We start from the raw sequence: 6436 nt of genomic DNA, 5'->3' as shown, positions 1-6436 counted from the left end.
TAAAAAAAATAACATCTGCTACAAGCATAAGTTTACACTATATATATATATATATATATATATATATATATATATATATATATATATATATATATATATATATATATATATAAAATGATCGGTACATATGAAGATGGAGTTAACATGAACATTGGCCATCTGAGTATGTTTTTGTTTGTCTGTCTATCGTCAGTATTGTCTTGGTTGGATCGGTCAAAGCAAAAGTGCGGCGCGCTGGCGAGTGTGTGGAGCGGAAGTGTTGGTGGTTGATGTGAACAGATGGGGTGAACGGCACTGTGTCGTCTGTCTTACATTGCAAAATGCGATATTTTTCTCAGGTCTTAGGTTATCTTTTTCTTAATATAATATGCATATCAAGACAAAGTAGACGTGTTTAACATCTGCACCACTTCAGTATGGCTGAATTTCATCTAGAGTGTCTGCATAATTGAAAAAAAAATGTATGAATGGAGCTGATTGGACTGACTGTTGATCACACTGCTCCTGGCCATGATGGGAAACAGATGCTGACAGTGCCCTGCTTCACCACTTGTTATGACCTTGCAGAAGTTGTCGACCACACTTGGAAAATTACTTGCCATTGACTTCCAAGCACTTTGCCGTATTAAAGGATCTCGACCAGTGATGAAACCAGTCTGATGGACAATGAATGCTTAAATGGAGGAAGCGTATATTTCTGTTAAGCAAAAGAAGAAAAAAAAATCATGCAAATTGTCAAAATCTGCTGTATTGAAAAAAATTAGTATGTATCCTTAACAATGTCTGTTGTGCTATTGTGCATTTGCACTGTATCAATGTAAAAAAAAAAAACAAAAAAAACTGTTGCTGAAAAACTTACTGTATGAACAAAGTACAAAAATGTGACATGCTTGTGGTGTTTGTTTTTCTCTGCATTTCACACCATTCTTACTATTTTTAGTGCTGGACCTGAAACGCCATCCAGTATCTGTATTTAAATGAGCTGAAAGACAAAGTTTAGCAGTAGGTGTGTCTGACCTCTCCACGTGAGGGATTCCACTTTCGGTTTCAACTGAGTCACTCAAGTCAGTGTGTATTATTGGTGGATGCTCTTGGCTGGTGGCATGTATAAATAACATACATGACTTGAGTAATTAAGCTAAGCGGCTTCAAAGATTAAAAAAAGATCCTCTATTACTGTTGGCCTAGTATTGAAAAGTGTGCTGACCTCCCCCTAGAGGTTCCGTTGTGCAGTGTTAAATCTAACCACATTTATGCAAATAATAATAAAAAAAGACATGCTCACACACATTACAGGTCATTTGAGGTTCTGTGATGTCGATTGACTAAATATAGTTCGAGTGAGGCATAAGCACATCATAAATCAAAATTAGTTTTTCTTTTACTAAATTATAACTTACTAAATTAACATTGAATTTACTTGCTAAAGTTCCTTATATAATACACCTAAATTATTAATCATTTGTTGCATGTAGGAAAGACCTGGAAATGTTATTCAACAGAGAAATCCTGTGTTTCAGTGTTTGCATTTATTATGCAAAATAATAAAATTAAATGGTAAAATTATGTTCTATAGGAAAAAGCCACATAATATTTTTATTTTTAAATAATTTAAAAAGACAGCAGGAAGTGACCTTCTATCTTTTGTTACTTCCGGCTGCCATCTTTCTTTGGTACCTAAAAGGTCAGCGAACAATGGTGCGGCTGAATAAAAAGAAAAAGAAAGTTTTTGGAGAAACTGTAGAGAGCTTCGAAATGGTGGTAAGTTGCCAAACAGCTGCCAGATACACAAAACCGCCTGAGTGGTTCATGCGCGCTTTTATAAACTATATCTTTAGGTACTTTATTACTAGCAGCAGCCTGGCTGTCAAGAAGACTTCACTTTTCCATTTTAGATCTGCCTTTCCTTTAAGTTGACCCCAAAATGTGTTGTATCTTTAAAGAAAGTATTGCCAAGAGAAAGAATGAGCTGCCTAGTTAGTTAGAAATATACTGTAGTATAATATTATATAATAAGCTCAAGTTATTCGTGTCTAGTTATTTAAAAATTAATACTCTTCATCGATTACCTACTCCTACATAATGTTTGTGCAATCACAGTAAACATTTGTCATGCTACCCTTGCTATCTGATTTTCACTGCACTACAAACTGCTTAAGTTAAAGTGTATTTAAAAATACAATTCCGTAAAAGTAAATACCGCCTGCTGCTTTGAGCCGCTTTGGTGGAACTTCATGCGCTCGTAGTGCTTCATGTTTAATATTTATTTTTCTGTCGACCTTCAGTACATATGCAGCTTCACCAAGGTGTTCGTTACTTTGTGGTCTTTACCGGAATTGAACGCAGGTTTAAATTGACTGATCAAATATAGCTATTTTTATTAGTCAGAGATCACAGCAGCACTTTATTTATTTTTTCGAGAGCTAAGTGTTTAAATTTAGTATTTACTCGGTATGAAAATGAATAACATAAGAGTTGCTGAATAACCAATTATTTTTTGATTGAGCAGCTGGATCCTTATAGTAGTTTCTCAAAAGGTGACCCCAAATCATGATTTATTTATTTATTTTTTTTTTTGTAACGCTGCTGCCATCTAGTGGACAAAAGAAAGCCAGCCTGTCTGCATGTCTTTCCTTGAATATTGATGTCTAGGCCATTAATGATAGTACTGTTGATCAAAGATCAAACATTTGTCATGATGTTGCTGTATTGTTATTTAGTTGTGACACAGATTTATCCTGATACATCATCACTTTATGAAAGTTAGGTAATGGAACAGTCATCAATTTAAATTAAGTCGGGATCTACTGACACTTAAGGGAATGCAGCTATGTGCTTTGATTTATTGTACTCGGTCCTGTTACTCACTTTCCCCCTGGAGACAAAATTACCAGGACAGCTTGCCAGATTTGGGACTTCCCCTCCTGCCTATGGCGCAACCATATATTCTGGTTTATGTATCTGTTTCCAACACGTGCATTAGACCTTCCCTCCCCTTTTGATTTTAAGTCTGCACAAATCCTCAAAAACTAGTGCTGCTCTGTCCTGCTCAAGAGCTGAAGGGACCAAATACTGACCTGAAGGATCAGAGCAAAGCCTTTGAGTGGGTAGCTAATTCCCTTTTTAGCTCTCATCAGCTGTCCTCTGGGCAGGGATGGGGCTGTGAGCGATAAGACAAAGCTAGACCCATCTGCCAGAAAATATAACCCCAGTTCCAAAAAGTTATGATGCTATGTAAAATCTAAAATCTGAGACACAAAAATTTAATATTGAAAAAATAAATAAATAAAAAGCACATTTTGTAATATAGCAACATTGCTGTGTATTATCACTATGTAAGTAGACTTCCTACAGACCCAACCTGTTATCAGTTTTAAAAATTTGACATACTATCGAATAAAAAATTTGACAAAGAGGCCTTAAACTGAGCAGCTGGAATCCCACATCAAGCAAGAACAGGAAAACATTTACAAAGCTGATGATTTGGTATCTTTGGTATCTTGGTATGCTTTCAGGGATTTGTTAAAAGAAGAGATGAGGTAACACAGTGGAAAAAGTGCCCCTGTACTGCTATGATCTCTGTTTTAATTAATGAATGGGGTTTTAAATAACAGACAGATCCTTGTTTTTTTTTTAACTATATTTAAGACTGCATTTTTTTTAATGAGGTAGTAAGTATTTGTACTTTTGTAATTTTTTTTCTCATATCTTTTAAAAGTAAAAATCTGATATATATATATATATATATATATATATATATATATATATATATATATATATATATATATATATATATATATATAACAGGTAAAACCCTGCTTCTCTGAAGGCACATGTAACTTTTGGAGAGGGGTGTCTATTTTCGTACTTGTACAGATTGGTGATATAACATCAGCAGGGCTGTGTCACTATTACCAGTCTAAATTAAGGAGCTGATCCTGCTTGGATGAATGAAGACACTCACTTGAGGTGCAGGTCGGCATGACATTGTGGTTGAAATTTGGAAATTTCACATATTGGCTCCTTCTTGAGCCTTGAGGCCCTTCTCTGCATAGGTCTCTGCACCATTATTGTGTTTTTAGGGATACATAATTTTGGTCTTATTTTGTGTTAAGTTACTTTGTTTCATGTTGTTGAAGTTAAGACATAAGGTTTATTCCTTCATACTGTACAATGATTGTGGTCAGTAGAAAGTTTGTAGTGCAACTGTTTTGTTAGATTTTTTTTTACTGAATAAATGGCTACAGAGATTATTTTCCTGGCTTCCTTAAGCAATGTTAACCATAATCAGTAAAATGCAAAGGTTTTATACTCAGTATAAAAGCATGGATGTAGCTTCCGGGTCTGGAAAGTAAAGTCAGCAATGTGTCCACCGGGGGCCGACCCATGTGGTTGGAAAAAGACTTCTGCTGCTGTAGAGGTCGATGGGAAAATGGCCCTCGGCTCCAATCCTCTTTGACCTCAGTAAACACTTTCCTGATGAGTTTATTGACAGTTGCTAGTTTTGGGGTGTATGAATAGAACGTTAAGTCCATTTTTAAAATCCTTCTCAGTCTCATAGTCTCAGGGGATTTATATTTATGTGTTAAATCTATGACATATGTACGCATGTGTTAGAAATGTAACTACACATCGCTGTAGATGCAGCCCGCACGATTATAAATGCTGGCCATGGCATTGGCCACTTGTTTAGGTTGCGTTGTAGGCTCTACAAAGCATGCATGCCGTTCCCTTTATGAGGTGGTGTAAGGCAGATGTGGTGTAGCCTGAGTCCATGGAGGTAGTTACTATTGATCCAGAACAGTCCCTGTCACATTGTGGCCTTCTTTTTCGTAGTTAGAGAAAACTAAGCTACTCTTACCTTGAAGTACAAACCTGTGGAACATACTCCAAGTAACTCACAATCCTTTATTTTCAGACAGGAAAATACAGAGCTGTGAAGAAAAATCACTAATTCATTTAAATATTTAAAACACTTTATTCCAACAGTGATACAAAACTCAGGCCCTTGAGGCTGCTGTTACTTACAGTGCCAGTGACTCGATTGCCCCCAGTTGCCCCAATTCAGAGGTAATACAAGATAAATTGACACTCGGCCCAATTTCATCTTTACTTGAAGACTGATCTGCTGCTGTTTAGAGTGGTGCCCTAACCTATCTGTCAGCCCTAATGGAGCCCAATATATAGATAAGTGTGTCTTGCCACGAAAATCAATATCGATGTGGCCCCTGATGGTTTTTGAGTTAAAGTGCTTTGTTTTCTGCCATTGCCTCGAAACAAAGAGGCTGTGGGTCCTTCTATTAACAATTCCCAGTCAACCTTGAGACATTCTTGCAGGCTGATATAGAAGTAGAAATAGAAATAGACAGATGGAGTGGTGGTGGAGGGTGGCAGCATTCGTACCGATATCACTAGAGCGTTAGATTTGGTGGAGGATAAAAAAGCATCATCAATGGAGCACAGAAGACCTTCAAAGAAGAGTGTGATGGGGTGTAACAAGACAGAATGGCCAAAATAATCTTTCAGTTGAAAGAAAATTATGTCACATGTGTTTTCAGGGCTAAAGGAAGTTATTAACACAGCAAATTTATTTTTTATTTTTTTGTAAATATACCTTTATTGATCAAATAAAAGTAAGTTTCATCTTACATATTTCTAATTCCAGTTATAGCCCATATCTGCTGATAACAATATGTAATCTAAGGTACAGTTTTAATGAAAATGCTGAATGTTGCTTGTTCTCTTAAGATAGATTGCTGCTGTTTTGTAGTTTGTTTTTTTTGTTTTTTAGATTTAAGTCTTATTAGAATATAAAAAAGATGAACACCAAACTACAGTCTATATCAGTCATTGCTCAGTTTTTAGTTACACACACTCCTACTGCAAAGAAACTAAGACATCGTCTCTTTACAGACCGCACTCCACTCCAATTTATAAACCATTCAGCCCAATGCAGTTCAGTTTTTGTCATCTTATTTCTCAGAACATAAATTTAAATATAATTTAGGTGAAAATAAACAAAGGTCAATGTAAAAAAAAAAAAAAAAAAAAAAAAAAAAAAAAAATATATATATATATATATATATATATATATATATATATATATATATATATATATATATATATATATATATATAACTTTTAAAATGATAACAGTTGATGAAATGTTTAGTGATGCAGTGACACAGCAGTTGTTAGATTTTTGTTAAATCTTTCTGTGCTATATGCTGTTTTTTTTTTCTTTCTGTCACACATCAGTTATATTCAGTTGATTAGCTTTTTATTCATCTCATAACGGAAACTTAATGTTAGTTTTTTGCTTAAATCCTAAAATTATGTGATCACCAAGCCTGGCAGACTGAACCTGAGAAAGCTGGATGTCAAAGTACAACACACGGAAGGGAAAAAGATCCTAACACTTTATAAAATATATATT

Source organism: Archocentrus centrarchus, chromosome 10 (assembly GCF_007364275.1).
Source record: "Archocentrus centrarchus isolate MPI-CPG fArcCen1 chromosome 10, fArcCen1, whole genome shotgun sequence".
Taxonomy (NCBI): domain Eukaryota; kingdom Metazoa; phylum Chordata; class Actinopteri; order Cichliformes; family Cichlidae; genus Archocentrus; species Archocentrus centrarchus.
This window is presented reverse-complemented; position numbering follows the sequence as displayed.